General features: G+C 47.0%; 1 protein-coding gene across 4 annotated transcripts in view; it reads right to left on the bottom strand.

The window, feature by feature from the left end:
* The window catches only part of B3GLCT (beta 3-glucosyltransferase), a 1,060,368-nt gene that overhangs the window by 956,548 nt on the left and 85,243 nt on the right, over positions 1-18,577 (bottom strand). The window lies entirely within an intron of this gene.

Below are 18,577 nucleotides of genomic sequence, written 5' to 3'. Positions count from 1 at the left end.
GGACAAAAGGATCAGTAAAATATAATCATCAGACCATACAACTTTCCTGGGTTCTTCCAACAAAATAGGGGTGTTGGAGAGTGCTATTTTGATGGTGGACCCAAGATAAACCGAGCAGACTAATTCAACAATCCCCACACCTCCATCAGGACAGCCACCTTCCCGGAACCATGGAAACATGCAACCATCAACGCCCTCCTAAAGAAACCCTTGTCAAACCCACCCAAACTCACCAATTACCTACCAATATCCCTCCTTCCCTATTCAGCCAAAGTGCTGGAAAAAGCCACTAGCAAGTGCTCTCCGACCACCTCGCCAAACACCAGCTTCTTGACAACACACAATTAGGATTCAGACCCAATTGCAGCTTGGAAATCTCACAAATAACAGCAACAGAAGACATCCAGATGATCCTCGACCAGAAGGAAACCACAGCCCTCATCCTTCTAGACCTATCAGCCGCCTTCGACATGGTTACTCACCCTATCTTAATACAACCATTACACAAAGCAGGCCTCCAGGGACTTGTCTTCAAATGTATTTTCTCCGTCCTCATCAGAAGAACATAAATGGTCCACATGCCCCCTTATGCCTCTGAAGTACGAGATCTTATTTGCGGTTTCCTGCAGGGATCCTCGCTCAACCCAAAGCTCTTTAACATATACATGATCCTGCTGGCTGACATCATACAAGCTCACTACACAAACCTCCTCATCACAATGATACTGTCCCTCTCGGACAAAACACCCAACACCAAGAACAAGTTCACACATGCATGACAGAAGTGGCCACCTTGGTGAAATCCAATTACCTTAAATTGAACTCTGACAAGACCGAAGTGGTAGTCTTCAGGAAGAAAGCCTCGCCATGGTACTCCACTTGCTGGCCCACAGACCTTGGACCCACCGCCATGCAAAGTTCGCAAGTAGGAAACCTCAGAATCAGACACAACAAACTGGGCATGATCGCCAAAGTAAACACATGACATGGGTCTCAGCCTGCTTCAATACACTAAGGCTGCTGAAGAAAAGCTTGCAGTGGCTACCATACAACACCAGGAAAATAATCACCCAACCTCTCATCACCAGCAGACTAGACTGTGGAAACAACCTGTATGCAGGGATTACCAACCAGCTCACATCCATCCATCCAAAACTCAAGCGCATGACTAGTCCTCAACCTCACCATGCTTGATGCACATCTCACCACACTCTTCCTGACTTTCGAAAGAAGCGAAAGATCTGGTTTTCGAGTAAGCCCCCAGGGCTGGCCTCATACACTTGCTCCTGGGTACCCTCACATGTGATTAGCATGCTATAAAACACTGATCACATAATATGTAATGCAATCAGATTTGCTTTTTTTAAATGAGGATCTGCCTTGAAATCAGACTCAGTTGTCAACTGATAGTACTTCTTTGTATTACGTCGAGATTGGCCACATAACTCTTCCCCAGAATCTGATGGTCTACTCTTCCCGTTCCTTTTCTGTGGCCTGTCGTGAGCTCCTACGTGCTTGCAAAGTAGGAGAATAAGAGTTTCTTTCAGCTAGTCCTACGAGAACATGCAAATGTAGACTTTTTTCAAACGTGGCACCCATGCAAACCACTGCTTGCATTGGTGTTGCAATTAATGTAGGTGGGAGTTTTCTGACCTGGCAGAGTTTTCTGCAGGTAACTATCAAAGGACAAACCCTTTTTATATTTTAATGGGAAAAAAAGGCCCAGATAATATCAGGAAATGTGGATTTTTGTGCAGTTGGCATAAATGTGCATGTTATTCCCAGTTATCATGGGAAATAGTGAAACTGTTGCTATTTAACACATACAAACAAGCATTTGCAATGCAATAGGTCTCGCATTAGGAAAGTTTGAGCTATTGGTCTTGTAAATGACACATTTTTTATTTATGTGTTGGTTTTGAAAATAACTAAATTAATAGCTTTGTCATTTACAATTCCAATAGTTTTATCTTCCGCATATCACACCTATAGCATTTGTAATGAAATATGTGTTGTATTTACGTGACTTACATGTATTGATATTACATATAACAATGGCTTTTAATTTTTTGGAATAATTAATACTTAAATAAAACTTATTGTACTTTATAATGGCAATAGCTTAAACCTTTGTAAATAACTTTTGTGAAGATTATGTTCAGTGTATTTTATTGTGACTAAAATCCAAGAACAGAAGTGAGATATTAACATTTTTTTGTGGCATTTGTAATAAAGCTTGAAACATTGAGAGAACATATTTGAACCAGTTGTTGTTAAATGGTTGCACACATTGATGCTGGGGGGTCGCTGAGTAGTGATGTGGTGGCGACGAGTGATGCTGCGCCATTCAGTGATGCTGTGGTAGGGCCTAGTGAAGTTGTGGTGCCCCTGAGTGATGCTGTGGTGATGCGATAGATAGAGTGAGTGTGATAGAGGGAGGGAGGGCGATAGATAGCGGGAGGGAGGGCGATAGATAGATAGAGGGAGGGCGATAGATAGATAGAGGGAGGGCGATAGATAGATAGAGGGAGGGCGATAGATAGATAGAGGGAGGGCGATAGATAGATAGAGGGAGGGCGATAGATAGACAGAGTGAGGGAGTGCGATAGACAGAGTGAGGGAGTGCGATAGACAGAGTGAGGGAGTGCGATAGAGTGAGTGGGGGCTATAGAGTGAGTGGGGGCGATAGAGTGAGTGGGGGCGATAGAGTGAGTGGGGGCGGTAGAGTGAGTGGGGGCGGTAGAGTGAGTGGGGGCGGTAGAGTGAGTGGGGGCGGTAGAGTGAGTGGGGGCGGTAGAGTGAGTGGGGGCGATAGAGTGAGTGGGGGCGGTAGAGTGAGTGGGGGCGGTAGAGTGAGTGAGTGGGGCGGTAGAGTGAGTGGGGGCGGTAGAGTGAGTGGGGGCGGTAGAGTGAGTGGGGGCGGTAGAGTGAGTGAGGGCGGTAGAGTGAGTGAGGGCGGTAGAGTGAGGGCGGTAGAGTGAGGGCGGTAGAGTGAGGGCGGTAGAGTGAGGGCGGTAGAGTGAGGGCGGTAGAGTGGTAGAGTGAGGGCGGTAGAGTGGTAGACTGAGGGCGGTAGAGTGGTAGACTGAGGGCGGTAGAGTGGTAGACTGAGGGCGGTAGAGTGAGGGCGGTAGATTGGTAGAGTGAGGAGGGTAGAGTGGTAGAGTGAGGGTGGTAGAGTGAGGGTGGTAGAGTGAGGGCGGAAGAGTGAGGGCGGTAGAGTGAGGGCGGTAGAGTGAGGGCGGTAGAGTGAGGGCGGTAGAGTGAGGGCGGTAGAGTGAGGGTGGTAGAGTGAGGGCGGTAGAGTGAGGGCGGTAGAGTGAGGGCGGTAGAGTGAGGGCGGTAGAGTGAGGGCGGTAGAGTGAGGGCGGTAGAGTGAGGGCAGTAGAGTGAGGGCGGTAGAGTGAGGGCAGTAGATTTGTAGAGTGAGGAGGGTAGAGTGGTAGAGAGAGGGCGGTAGAGTGGTAGAGTGATGGCGGTAGAGTGGTAGAGTGATGGCGGTAGAGTGAGGGCGGTAGAGTGAGAGCGGTAGAGTGAGGGCAGTAGAGTGATGGCGGTAGAGTAGTAGAGTGATGGCGGTAGAGTAGTAGAGTGATGGCGGTAGAGTGGTAGAGTGAGGGCCGTAGAGTGGTAGAGTGAGGGCCGTAGAGTGAGGGCGGTAGAGTAGTAGAGTGAGTGCGGTAGAGAGAGTGCAGTAGAGTGGTAGAGAGAGGGTTTCCTTTGAAGTCTGATGCTGAGGCTCAGACAAATTGTGTGGGATGTGGCTGGCTATGTTGTGGGTGTGCGATGTGCACGCACCTGGCTCACATGAACATGGAGAGGCGGGGGTAGTATCGGTATAAGTGGAGGGGCGGGTGTAGGACTGAGGTGCTTTGGCAGAGCGGGGTTTGTGTCCCAGTAGCAGTATAAGTGAAGGGGTAGGGGGGACGAGTGTAGGACTGAGGTGCTTTGGCAGAGCTGGGTTTGTGTCCAAGTAGCGGCCTAAGTGGAGGGGGGTGTAGGATTGAGGTGCTTTGGCTGAGGGGGGTTTTGTCCCAGTAGCGGTATAAGTTTAGGGGCGTATGGGAGGGAGTGAGTGTAGGACTGAGGTGCTTTGACAGAGCGGGGTTTGTGTCCCAGTAGCGGCATAAGTGGGGGGGTGTAAGATTGAGGTGCTTTGGCTGAGCTGGGGTTTTGTCCCAGTAGTGGTATGAGGGGGGGGCGTGAGTATAGAACTGAGGTGCTTTGGCAGAGTGGGGTGTGTGTCCCAGTAGTGGTATAAGTGGATGGGAGGGGGGTGTAGGACTGAAGTGCTTTGGCAGAGCGGGCTTATGTCCAATTAGCAGTATCAGTGGAGGGGTGGGGGTAGTATCAGTGTAAGTGGAGGGGCGGGGAGGTGTAGGACTGAGGTGCAATGGCAGAACGGGGTCTGTGTCCTAGTAGTGGTATTAGGGGATGAGTGGGGGGTGTAGGACTGAGGTGCTTCGGCAGAGCGGGGTTTGAGTGTCCCAGAAGCGTAGGGTGACCAGAATGGCAGGTTGGAAGGGGTGACCAGAATGGCAGGTTGGAAGTGCTTGGCAGCCTATAATAATGTACGTGACTGCAAAAATAACAAGTTAAGGTAAATTTTGACCAGGTGTATAACGTAAGCGTTTGCTCAATATAAAGGGTGGAAATTAGGCTAACTTAAAAAAGCACATTTATCACCAATCTTTGAAAGTTGAGTTACAGTTGAGGGGATTACAAACGTCTGCTGGGTACGAGCACAGCGTGCAAAGTACTTCGAGCCTGAGGCTGCTCTGTGGTGGGGGAGAAGGAGGGGCAGGTGTGAGAGGCAGAAAAAGCAGATGTCCACCAAGGAATTCAGGAAAAGCAGATGGCCCCTTTGTTGTTCTTGTCTTGCTTTGTGGGAGGGGTAGGGGGGCGAATTCCTGTGCACGCGCCAAATGAACTGAAATGGTTGTCTGGGACCTTTACATATGAATAGTGACTATACTTAATCATGGCGGAGTACAAAAGAAGAAGAATAAAAGCACAGATATTGTAGTATGACAGCAATGGGAACCTCACGTGTCTGGGCTTTATCATGGTTTATACGTTTCTCAATTTGTAGGCTTCCGGACTGTTCAGCAGACAAGACAAAACCGCTTCCGATCACTGCTTTAACAACTGCAGTAGATTTTCTGTCAAACTCTTAAGTTTCTGAGACTGGAGTATGCTATTCGGAAACCATCAAGTTTCCTTCAAAAATACAAAATACCTTCCTGAATTAAAAAATAAAAGCATTCATATTTAATTTACAGCTAGCATAAACATAATTGGGTCGGCGCGTTTGAAACATGTCATTGTTCAATTGAAAAGTACTCATGTTATCGACCTTGGAAGAATGAAATCTAAATTGGCTTTACCATGATTTTAACCTGTGACTTTACGGTACTTGAGCAGGCACATGGACTACTGGGAGTATTTCTTTTTTGCTTCGCCGAAGTTTTATGGAAAAAACACCAGAAAGGAAAAGTGGAAGTCAGGTGTGTGATAAAAATTACCTTATCGCTACACAGAGCAAATAGGTGCAGAATGGTAAAACACCGCAACTGTCCCCTCGTTGCTAATCTGCCCAGGGGGCAGAATGGCAACTACATGGTGGGTGTGCAGCATGCTGGTAGGGTGCCAATTAAGCCCCAAAAACACAAACACTTGAGGGAAGTGCTCTGTTAAAAGGAAGCCTGGTGGTTGTGAGCCGGGTGTCAGGCTGAGAGGGAAAAAATCAGCAACTATTTTGTAGTGATCTAAAGGGTGCAGAGGTCATTGTGCGCAAGGCTATGACCTGCGCAACTATTCGGTAGGGACCTAAAGGGTGCAGAGGTCATTGTGTGCAAGATTAGGACAGTTATGCATTGTGTAATATGTCCGGCAACATTAGTGTATATGTAACAAGGACCCCCTGTATACAGTAAGAATCAGATTCCTAGACCAGGGATAAACAAAGGTTGATATGTAACAATCTAGGCAATCATAAAAAACAAATCCACTCTCAGTAATAATAGAATCAAGGAAATTAAGCTACAACAAATTTATAAAGTTACAGTATTTTATTAATGATTAGACATGAGATCATATTTCAAGACCTTTAAAATTCATATTAAAAAAATCAACAATTAGAAAGGTGACATAATAATGAAAACATTTCACATATTAAAACATTCTTATTGTTGAACAAAAAGTAAAAGGGAAATAAGTGGCAGGTTGGTACTCTACGCGCGTTTCGGCGACCAGCGCCTTCTTCTGGAGCAGCCACAGATAATTATGATCAAGATATATTTTGGTGTGTAGATCAATTGGTTGGGATAAAATAGAAGCAGCGTCGATGTCTTGTATTTATACTAGGATGTCCAAGTGACTTCGCACTTTCTGTCTTTGTAGATGGATATTATCTGTTCACCGATGTGAATTTTTTTCTGATAAAGTATACAGATTTTGAAGTTACTCCCGCCGTCCGGAACCTTTAGATTATTTAGGTCAGTTAAAGATGTCTTGACCAAGCTTGAAAAACGATAAAAATCCACCTGATATGGGGATCTTACTTAAAAGAGACTTTCCTTTGCACTTATACTTTGGTTTTGGCACAGATATAGTTGTGGCAAAGATGTAGTTACATCACCGCGTAGAACGTGAGAACCCGCAGTCCCGCCGCCGGAAGTCTGGAGCCCTGTTATACCTTTTTGGACAGGGAGTTATTTTAACTACATCTTTGCCACAACTATATCTGTGCCAAAACCAAAGTATAAGTGCAAAGGAAAGTCTCTTTTAAGTAAGATCCCCATATCAGGTGGATTTTTATCGTTTTTCAAGCTTGGTCAAGACATCTTTAACTGACCTAAATAATCTAAAGGTTCCGGACGGCGGGAGTAACTTCAAAATCTGTATACTTTATCAGAAAAAAATTCACATCGGTGAACAGATAATATCCATCTACAAAGACAGAAAGTGCGAAGTCACTTGGACATCCTAGTATAAATACAAGACATCGACGCTGCTTCTATTTTATCCCAACCAATTGATCTACACACCAAAATATATCTTGATCATAATTATCTGTGGCTGCTCCAGAAGAAGGCGCTGGTCGCCGAAACGCGCGTAGAGTACCAACCTGCCACTTATTTCCCTTTTACTTTTTGTTCAACAATAAGAATGTTTTAATATGTGAAATGTTTTCATTATTATGTCACCTTTCTAATTGTTGATTTTTTTAATATGAATTTTAAAGGTCTTGAAATATGATCTCATGTCTAATCATTAATAAAATACTGTAACTTTATAAATTTGGTGTAGCTTAATTTCCTTGATTCTATTATTACTGAGAGTGGATTTGTTTTTTAGGATTGCCTAGATTGTTACATATCAACATATGTCCGGCAACACTCAGGACAGCTGCACGTTTTAAAAGGGTCCTCTTGTGATGCTACAGACAACTCATGAGCACATTCACATTCACAGTCGTGGCACGGGGCGGAGCTGTCTGAGTCAGTGAGGTGGGTGTGTAAAAGGCCAGCTCTGGGACTGGGCAAGAGACAAAGCATGTGCTGCATATGTAAACAACTCCCGTTACCCCAGTGACCCACTCTTGAAAAATGCCCTGCTCTTACCTTGAGCACAGCTCCCTCAGAGATTGCAGGTTCCATGTTATGCAGTAAGTCGGCCTCGGCCCTCAAGTCCAATAACCAGCCCTGCGCTACCATCAGCTTTTCGCCGGCCGTGGAGGAGTGGGAGGGCGGGGGCTGCCTGCGCATGCGCGCCACGCCTCAGTTTCGTTTTCAGGTCGGAGCGCGATCCCGGAGAAGAGAAGTGCCGCATGAAGTCCCGGGTCCCAGGAGGGGGCCCGGGTGAAGACCAGCGAGGAGACTGCGGGGCCCCCATGCCTATGGGGAGAGCTCCGCTTTTTGGGAGAGTGCCAGAGGACCTCGAGTGCTCTGCGGGGCTCCCTGAACAGATGGTGCGACGAGTCCGTCTCCGGTGAGTTAAAGGGAGGGGAGGGAGGGAGGGGCTGTGTGCCGTGTGCCTGTATGTGTGCTGTGTGCCGTGTGCCGTGTATGTGTGTGCCTGCGTGTGCATGCGCTCGCCTGTGTGTGTGTGCGTGCATGCAGAGGGGTGGGGGCTGCCTGTGTCTGTGTGTGAGCAAGTTACTCTGCGCATGCGCGGCTCAGACGCGCGCTCACGCGGTCAAAACTGGAAAGGAAAAGCGCGTGTCAGATTGGTGTCCACATTCCTAAATACGGGCAGCATTAGGTCTGAAGCAGACACCTCAATGCTCACGCATTGAGAGTACGTCTGCTCGACCTAAAAAGAAAGTTCCCCAGGGTAATCACTTATTTATTTTTTTTTTTTTAATCGAATGATATTACCTCAAAATTACCAAACAATTTATAATTGCGGCCTAAGAGAACATAGCCTACTGGAGATCTTAGGGGAATTGGGCACCACAGATAAATTCAAGATTTCAGATAACCAAGCAATACAGCTTGTATTTACACCCTGAACTGTGTTTGCATGTTTCTGGACAATAATTAACATACCTACGAAAGTTTTCAAGATCCTCATTACCATTTAATATTACACCATAAATCTTGCAGCCAGGTCTTTGGTTTGTGATTGAGAAAGGTAGGATAGGATTGTGATAATTCTTGTGGGTTTGTCTAGGGTCTAATCCATCTTTTACTTTGGTTTGCTAGCTTTTTCAAGCTTCTTCAAGAATAATGTTGAAGTACGTGAGGTGGATGGTAACATTAAGGATGATTAAGACTGCTCTTGGAACTCTTCTACCTCTAGCATTTAAGAGATTTCATTGCTTCCAGTTTCACTCTAGATTGGACGACCCCTTCTGTAAAAACCTGAGTCGGGTCGGGGACAATCGATATTTGCCCGGCGGTATTGCCTCTGTGACCCTCTAGTTATTAAATCAAATGAAGAGGCAGGCGCTGGAGACTGGAAAGCAGGAAACAAGGTTTTTTTATTCTCTCCGGAGGAGAACACAACGAAACGGACAGAAGGTATCGTTCTGAGGTGCTCTAACTGTATTCCTGAGGCCTGGCCTCTTATACACACATTTATGACTTTATTGTAGATTACACATACATGTTAAAGCTTTGATGTACGGAAAAGACATTCTCGGAACTCCCCTTTGGGCCCGTTCCCATACACATTTACAGTTGAAGTCCCCACCCTAGTCACAACAGGTGATGAGCATCGCGCAGCTGGATAATCCGCCGATTCACGGAATGTGGGGGGTTTGATCGGGTCTCATGGGGTGGGGGCTTTGATCAACCCGGGGATTCTTTGATGGGGGAAGCTTTCTATTGTACGGGGAGGGGCAAGGATGGTATCGGCAGGGCTGGGTGTCGGCTTGGGAACGGGGAGGACAAAACGGGCACACGGGGAAAAAGGGGGTTTGCATCTAAGGGCCGGAGATCATGAAAGGAAAGCAGGGAGGTGTCGCGCTGGGAACAGGATGAGGGCCTGGGGCAGAGCAGCGCCGAAGAGGGGTTTATGACTCAAGGCAGGTGCAAGCAGGGGGTGGTCAGCGTGCAGGCTTAGCGAAGGCAAAGGGCTATGTCAGGGGCCAGCGGCATGCAAAAGGGTTGGTTCTGATCGGGGCATCTTAAAATGGCGGGCGCGCACGACAAAAGTGTGGCATCAGGGGAAGAGGCAAGATGGCGCAGATAATGTTCACCAAAAAGTACTAATTTTCAACAGTCCTCCCTTTAACATATTCAAGACATCTTGCTGGTTCATTTTCTACTCGGGTCTATTGTGGTGGGCATGAGAAGGAAAACGGTAGGAACCCTAGATGAAAAAATTGTAAACAATACATTTTGAGATTTCTAGTTTTTAGGAGGTGGGCCTATTTGATAAACTTTGATAAACTTGTTCAGCAGGAAAGTCATAGGAATGTAATACAAAAAACGGTTCTGTAGCGAGCAGCAAGTACATATCATAACGTGAACTGGCAGGTTATTACATATTTCAGATTCGGATTGGAGCAGGATCAATACAATGGCGGCTGGGAGAGAAATCAGGCATAGCAAAAACGGTGATTGTGGATGTCAAATGTTCGAAGTTTTACGAGTTCTCATTGTTCTTTGTGGTCTTTCGTTGGCGCTGTTGAGCACCGGCGGTGGAGCTACGAGTCCAGCTCTGTTCTAAGTTCTGCGTTGCAGGGCACGACCCTTTCCTCGCGTTTCTGGTCGGTAAGGTCCTTTTCGCCCTGTGTCCTTTGAGGTGATTGTCAGAAAGTTCCGATGGAAGAAGAGCGTTCAAAACAGTCCATAGGGTAGGTCAGAGGAAAAAGGGGGATGGAGCAAGGCCAAATTGGGAACAAACTAGGGGAACGAGAGACTTCAAATAGGCGGGCGTGTGACAGAATTCAGAGAGCGGGGACTTGTCGACAGGCACTGGACGTCGAGCAGGGGCATCAGGTCGACCCTTTCTTTTCATGCTGTCGAAAACAGTGCCTCGTCCTGCAGCTCTTTTCTGTCGTGGTCTCGCCTTGGCTAATGTCGCAGGTGTTCCTTAGTCTGCAGTCAGGCCTCGTGCTCCCACATCCGGTCCTTCTCTCCTCCAACAGCAGTACCCTTAAACAAGTTTGAAAAGACAGTCTTTAGAGAATTTGCAGATGGAGATAATCAAAAAGTCTATTTCTCTCCCAGCTCCAGGCAAAGAATGAAAATGCTCGTTCTCACAACTGGCATATGAAATGACCGGTGACGGGCCTGTTGGATTTACTTATGACTTTCCTTCATAATTAGTTCACGACAGTTCATCTGATGGTGACCCACCTTCGTGAGACGAACCTGGCGAAGATATGCTGTTCTCTAGAGTTTTACATTTACAAAGGGTACTGTGAGTCATCAACATGGTACTACACAGGTATTTTGCTGAGAGGCGAACATGACTAAAACATCTCCTTTCTATAGATGCATCCTGCTTTTAAACTACTACGGGGTTCATTTCGGTTATTTCTTTACCTTGGACTAGTCTGTTAACCTTGTAACCTTTTACAGCCCGATTACTTAATTAGGAAGGACAGGGGTTTTATGGGAAACAACCAGGGACATAGGAAACTTGTGGTAAGGGCATAAATCGACCCATCTCTCACGACTGGAAACGAGGGGCAGTTTCATAATTCCAGTTTTTGGGCGGCTGATACAGGGGGGGTAACAGGGGTGATCATTTTTCTGGTTTGGGTACTTCGACCATTCGGGGAGGGGAGGGTCGCGTATTCTGAGGTCCTTGTTTTATACCATAGGAGCCGTTTGACATGTAGTTCCCTTATTTCGGGTCAGATTAGGGAACCTCTGTCGTCTTACCTGTCCTTTCCCTTACGGCCCAACCTTGGCTCATTGACTTCTAGCGGAAAAGGAGAGGTAATGACGCGGCCTCAGGGTGATCGTATTAAAGACAAGTTTTTGTGCAAATACTGACGGTATTTGAAGCCAATTAGGTGGTGTGCTAGGGGTGGCAGTCTGCCAATTTCGGGGCTAACCACTCGGAAGAGTGGGAGTGCAGAAATAGAGAGAGAGAGAGAGAGAGAGAGAGAGAGAGAGAGTGAGAGAGAGAGAGAGAGAGAGAGAGAGAGAGAGAGAGAGAGAGAGAGAGAGAGAGAGAGAGAGAGAGAGAGAGAGAGAGAGAGAGAGAGAGAGAGAGTGCAACGGCAGGCTAAATAGTACACGTGCAACAGAGAGGGTGGCAGTGTATTCAAGAAAGGCTATTTAGTGCATTACACAGTAAAGGGCATTCGCGGGTCTGCGTTAGGATCTTGTAATCATGCAGTTTGAGCATTAGACAGGGTAGAGGGGACGCGCCTTGAGAAGAAGGAAAGAAGAAAGGAGGTACCATTTTGTCGCACTTCTCGCATTCTCGGTCCTTCGACCAGTTGGGTCGACGCCTCAGTCACACACACACATTCCCTCATAGTTTCGCATCATACGTGACATGGGTTCATTCGTCCGGTCTGGTTTAAGGGTGATCACTTTGTATCAGGGTTGTGCTAATTTTTCGGGTTTGTTCGGTACGTGAGTAGTCTGCAGGCATGCTTAGACGCCACCTTGCGGCGCTAGTTCGTTTCGTGCATTAGACATGGCAAGGTTTCGGATCTTCGCCACACCTCGGCTGTAATCTCTGATGTAACCTGCAGAGGGAGGAAAAAAGGGGGAGGGGGTGGGGGAGACAGCATTCGCGCGCATTCAAATACATGGATTCATAAGTCCTTTACTTACCTCTTACTCGTCTTTCCTCCTCGGGGCAGGGTCCCTGGGGATATGGTTTCTGGAGTCGAGGGGGGGTAGTGTGTTCATATAGGTCGTGTGCGGGGAAACGAAAAAAGGAAACCAGAGGTGCCTAGTGCGAGGTATCTAGTCAAAAGGATGTATCTCACTATCGGGGTCCTTAAACCTCTTTCAACGCTGTGGCGTTCTAAGGTTCTTCGGTTCTTGGGCCCCTGATACTTTGGAACGTGGTACTTTATAATATTTACATTTATTTTATTTCTCCCTCCTTTTACATTCCCTCATTTACACCGTTCGTTTTACCCATCCTTGGAAGTCAAGGTCTTCCTCTACGCGAGAGTTCATGGGTCAGTTGCGTACTTTGAAGGCGGAGTGTCGTGTTGTTGATCCGATCCGTCCTCCAGGGCTGGGTAACCATCTTCCTTTAACCTTAAAGAGAGAGCAGAGTAGGGTGCACAGAAAAAAACTTTCCCACCGATCCCACATTTTTTTAAAATAAAGCATGCAATACCCGTCCATAGTTTCAAAGACTTTATTTTGCAAAATCATTTCAGCATATGGATTATGAGGGTGCGGTCGTATTTGGCCGGTCGTGGCAATGGCTAAAGTGCATACAGTGGGGGGTTTCGCTTGCAGCAATAAAAACATCGGAAAGTTTTACTCGTTCATTTGTAAGTAACTAAAACGTCTATTAATTGGTTGGGGGTTCGGGGGCATTTATTTTCCTATATGCATACCGTACGTGAGCGTCGTAAATGAGGTTTACATCAGTTATAAAAATATAATACATTGTACATTTGTAATCAACATTTGTAACGGGGATCCTTTCATACTGTTCGTCGTGTGAGTTCTCCTTGTCTTTTCTAGCCAAGTGTACAAAGGATCATATAAAATCTCAGAACATCAAGTTTATATTAGTGCGAAGGAACACCACGAGGTGTTCGTAAGTTCCGATTGATACCAGCGCCATTTTGGGCGGGGCCGGCACAGTCCGGAAGCAGCATCAGGGGGAAATGTTTCCATTACTGGCAGTTTGGACCAGAGTCCTTTTCGGCAGTTCTAGAATTCACGCTAACAGAAGGTGTGGCAATGTCATGTTTGTTTCGTTGGCGATCAAGGCAGCCGTCCCTTACCGGAAACCTGCAAAGGCCGAAGGTTCCGCCGGGGACCTTTGTATGATCTTCAAGGCTGCGGGGATGCTGTCGGAGATGGGGGCTCGTGCTCCATGGGACAAATGTTCGAGTTATATGGCTGGCCAAAGTTACTCTAGTGGCCGGGGCCCGCCTTCCAGCGGATCCAGACGCCATTTTGAGGCCCTACAGGGGCCACTCTCGTCGAGTTTGCAAGAATGGAAGAGATCCTTCGGAGTGAAAGGAAGAGGTCCCTGTTTTGTGTAAGCGGGACGTTCAGCTGGGGTGCAGCTGTGATGCCCCCACCTGGGGGGGCGAGGGAGACTCGTTCACATCGTCTCCTTCTCCCGGTGCACTCCATGCCGCTCCTTTTCATCGCCCCGCATGAAGGTCTCTCCACATCCGGTGTTCCCCAAGTGCCACCATTGTACGTTCGGTGCTGCGCAAGTACTGGGGTGCCACCATTGTACGTTCGGTGCTGTGGAAGTATTGGCACCATCGCCTGACTGGGGGTGTTCGGCGTCGGGCCGGGGGCTGGGAAACCTCCTCTCGGTGGAGGTGGGAGAGGCTCGTCCGCGTCGCCTCTCCCTCCCAGCCCAACTTGGACAAATTGTTGTGGAGGTACGTGCAGGACATCCCGCCGTCCAGGACTGCTGCGGCTGTGACGGAAGAGAAAAGGAAGAGGTGCCTCGTTCTCCTCTGGACATGTGGCGGGACTACCTTAGTCTTTCCAGGCCCGTTGCGGCCGGCCAAGGAGACATGTGGCGGGACTACCTGCAAATGCCCAGGCTGCGGGCTCCTGCCTCTCCTCCGGCTCCCCCATACGTTAAGATTTCCTGACCAAGAGTTGGCGGCCGGGCTCGCCTTATATGGGTTGCCGTTGGTTGGGCGTAGCCGTAACCCTGCCCTACTTTGGAAGGTTCCAGAATGGGGGGGGGGGCGAATGTTCTGTTTGACTTTCATTTTTCTACAGTTTATCGTTATTATTCCTTGTTTGTTGTGTTAAATTAAAAGTTCAAGTTCATTAATGGTCTACGGATTTTGTTTTACCATTTCTTTCTTTCCAGGTTGCTTTTATGCTAAGTTTCTGCTAACAGAGGTCGAGTAACACGGAAACACGTGTAGAGGGATGACGCAGATTTGTACATTACATACACACAAACTCAGACGGGGGACAGTACAAGTACGACATACAAAGACCCAAGACAAATATAAAAACAGTTATTGGTCATAATTATCTCTTTCCGTCTGTGAATTTTAAACGAGGCTGGGTTCCCGTCTTGACATTGCCCGACCTAGGAGAACTTGAGCATGCCGCTGAGATTTTCCTGGCGAAATCTGTGCCATCGGGCATAATCAAACGTGGTAGTTCTGTCTGGTCTGTCTATGTAAGTCGGGTTCTTCTTTGTCTCGCGCCTTTTCTCGTACTGTCGGTCTGTCGTTCTTGTCGGCCCTTTGCCTTTACTCACGCTCAGTAGAGTCGGGCATTGGGCTTTCCAGTGTCCGACATACCTACAAAAAGCGCATTGGTCTGACCCTAAGTCTGGTCGTCCTTTGCATAGTGTCGGGGGATAAGTTGTGGGTAGCGGTGTCCTGGGGTTGTCCTGTCGGTATATTTCTCTACTTGGTTTGTCCTCGTCTTTTCTCTGTCGTTTCGTAGCCTCTCTGCGCCACATACCGAGACTGTCGAGCATAATTGGCGTTGTCTTATTATTTCGAAGGGCTATTTCTAACGTTTCTATTTTATCAAGGTCAAAGGATCCTGCCAGTGGCCACTGTTTGTCTTGACTCTCTTCGGTATACCTGTGCCATAATTTATTATAAGCTATGGTGACTAACCCATAGTTTATGAACATGTCCTTATTAGGGGTGCCTTCTAGTGGAGCTATATGGTCCACCTCTAACACCCGGTCCGGGCTAAACAGGCTATTTATCAGTGGGGAGAAGACAGACATGACGGCTCGTAACGAGGGACTAAAAAAAGTCAGCACTGCCTATCTTATCACTAGGTGCAAAGACTAGACAGAATATTTCTATTCTACGTTGTTTGCAGGCAGTGAATACCTCATGGACCAAAAAACCAAAAGACCAATAAATAACAATGGGGAGAATGAGTAGGTCCGCAAAGATCTGCGTTACCTACCCTTTTCACTATCTGCAAAAAGGGTGGTCACTTCCCTGTTTGCAGATAGGGAATCTCCAGGAAACAATATTTTTGCGAACAACAGTTCAGTTTCAAGCAATTATTAAGTGGGGGAGAAAGAAAACAAGCACGGCTGCTACCCTACCTATCCTCCACTGCTTGCAAAGAGAGAGAGCCTGTTGTTTCTCCGTTTGCAGACAGTGAATCTCCAAAATAAAAAAATAAAAATAAAACGAGCAATACTAGTATTTTTGAACAATCAAGCAATCAAACAAATTTTTTCGCAACTTGTCGTGGCAACACGACCTTACCCGGACCATGTGGACAGTTTCTTGTCTTCCGAATCCAGCGCCCGATCGTCCTCTTTTTCTCGTATTTCTCACGGCACTCCTGATGGTTCCCAGTCAGGACCGTAGATCACTCGAGAGAGGTCTGTTCGGAACTAGTGAAGTTCGGATGATCGGCTGCCAGACGAGGGTCTATTGGGCAAGAGCTCTCCCGATCGTTGCAGTCGTTCACTCTGTCGTCGGGACCTCTCCCACTGGATCCACGAGTCGCTGATGGGCCCCACGTGGGGCGCCAATTGTAAAAACCTGAGTCGGGTCGGGGACAATCGATATTTGCCCGGCGGTATTGCCTCTGTGACCCTCTAGTTATTAAATCAAATGAAGAGGCAGGCGCTGGAGACTGGAAAGCAGGAAACAAGGTTTTTTTATTCTCTCCGGAGGAGAACACAACGAAACGGACTGAAGGTATCGTTCTGAGGTGCTCTAACTGTATTCCTGAGGCCTGGCCTCTTATACACACATTTATGACTTTATTGTAGATTACACATACATGTTAAAGCTTTGATGTACGGAAAAGACATTCTCGGAACTCCCCTTTGGGCCCGTTCCCATACACATTTACAGTTGAAGTCCCCACCCTAGTCACAACAGGTGATGAGCATCGCGCAGCTGGATAATCCGCCGATTCACGGAATGTGGGGGGTTTGATCGGGTCTCATGGGGTGGGGGCTTTGATCAACCCGGGGATTCTTTGATGGGGGAAGCTTTCTATTGTACGGGGAGGGGCAAGGATGGTATCGGCAGGGCTGGGTGTCGGCTTGGGAACGGGGAGGACAAAACGGGCACACGGGGAAAAAGGGGGTTTGCATCTAAGGGCCGGAGATCATGAAAGGAAAGCAGGGAGGTGTCGCGCTGGGAACAGGATGAGGGCCTGGGGCAGAGCAGCGCCGAAGAGGGGTTTATGACTCAAGGCAGGTGCAAGCAGGGGGTGGTCAGCGTGCAGGCTTAGCGAAGGCAAAGGGCTATGTCAGGGGCCAGCGGCATGCAAAAGGGTTGGTTCTGATCGGGGCATCTTAAAATGGCGGGCGCGCACGACAAAAGTGTGGCATCAGGGGAAGAGGCAAGATGGCGCAGATAATGTTCACCAAAACGTACTAATTTTCAACACTTCTTCATCTTCTTGAAGAGCTCAGGTTGCCCTTTCTCACTTTTCAACTGGGAGAGAAAATTGCAAACTGTATAACAAGTCCCCCCCCCCCCCTCTTTGGAGACTGAAAGATTGAACCAGGGACACCGTTAAGCTAATGGAGAGCTCATAGAAGATCCTTCTGACTATAGGTTTGACTGGATCCTTCACCATAGGCATACAATCCTCTGGGGCACTTGGGAACGTTTGCTTTTTTCTGATGTCTTAAACCAGGGGGTTACCCAATACAGTTGAACGGACAGCTCAAAATAGTTGCAACAAAGGAAAGTAAACAGACTAAATTCCTAACTGGGACAAAAGACCAGTAAAGACACAAACACTAGACCAAATAGGTAAAAAACACCAAAAAGTGCAAAGAGGTTCCTAACCAAATAGAATGCCCTGGATTCCTGAGAGGCAGTATGAATGTGCATCTACTCAAATATGGGTACTGTTTCAGTTATCTGTTCTCATGCGGATTCTGTGTTGTCAAATTTTATCAATCTTCATCAATCAATGGTAGAATTGATATTGTGAAAAATATGTATGGTATCAAAGTCAAAACAATCAAGGGATTAAGAGTGGGCCTCAGGGCAAGGCAATCTTTGGATCCTGCATTATTTGGAATTTCATCTGTTTCTACCACTGTGTGAAATTTTTAGCCACCAGGGTATGCACAAGGATACAACAAATCGATGGAACGTAGAGGCAAGTGCAGTGCATGTTTCACCACACACTCCATGATATTTCGGGTGCTCCCGGACCAACATTGTCTGATTGTCCATCTTATTATTGACTCCTCTTCCTCTGAGAAGTCCCAAGCAATAGAAGTCTAGCATATAAGCTTTTGGTCCTGCAGTTGCTCTGCTCTCTGAAGATATGCACTCCACACGGCGGGCTGCTAGTCAGCTATCATATACTGACAGCATTGAACGCAGCACCCATGATGTCACAACTGTGGACCATCTGTGAGAGAGACATAGACAAAGATGGAAGGGTTGTCTCATTCTCCCTGCACTTATACACTGTTCTCCATGTTGTTCTCCTTGTAGTTCCAAGTAACTCAATGTCTCTGTTCCCTTCAAAAACTCTCCTTTGCTCTTGCTTCCATTTGATAGATAGTACTCCATTCTGTTCTTGTCAATCCTTCTCCATCTCCTCAGTCTGAGCTACAAAATACTATGCAGAAAGACAAACCTTAAATAAAGGCACACTTTTCCATGGCAGCCATCACCACACTCACATTTTCAGGAACTGCTACAAGGGAGGTGAGGAAAAAGGTGGACACGAAGCAGGCTATTTTCTTTTTGCTGTGTATAAGGAATGATGGCGTGGGAGAGGGAGCATCAGACACTGGATATTTCCTGTTTTTATTCACGTTGAGAGGAATGGTTCAAGAGAAGCCAAGTATCTCATATGTTTGTATTTGGAAGCGGTTTTGTGCCACTTATTCAGAATTCATTGCATAATAAATCTTATTTTTGGTGCATCATATTAGAGATAAACAAATAAACATCTCATTTGTTTATTCCATATCCTTTATCTGTATTTTCACATTACAGTACAATAAA

The sequence above is a fragment of the Lissotriton helveticus genome, chromosome 8 (genome assembly GCF_964261635.1).
Source record: "Lissotriton helveticus chromosome 8, aLisHel1.1, whole genome shotgun sequence".
NCBI classification, from domain to species: domain Eukaryota; kingdom Metazoa; phylum Chordata; class Amphibia; order Caudata; family Salamandridae; genus Lissotriton; species Lissotriton helveticus.
Note: the sequence above shows the minus strand (reverse complement) of the source record. Positions and strands in the feature narration are given on the sequence as shown.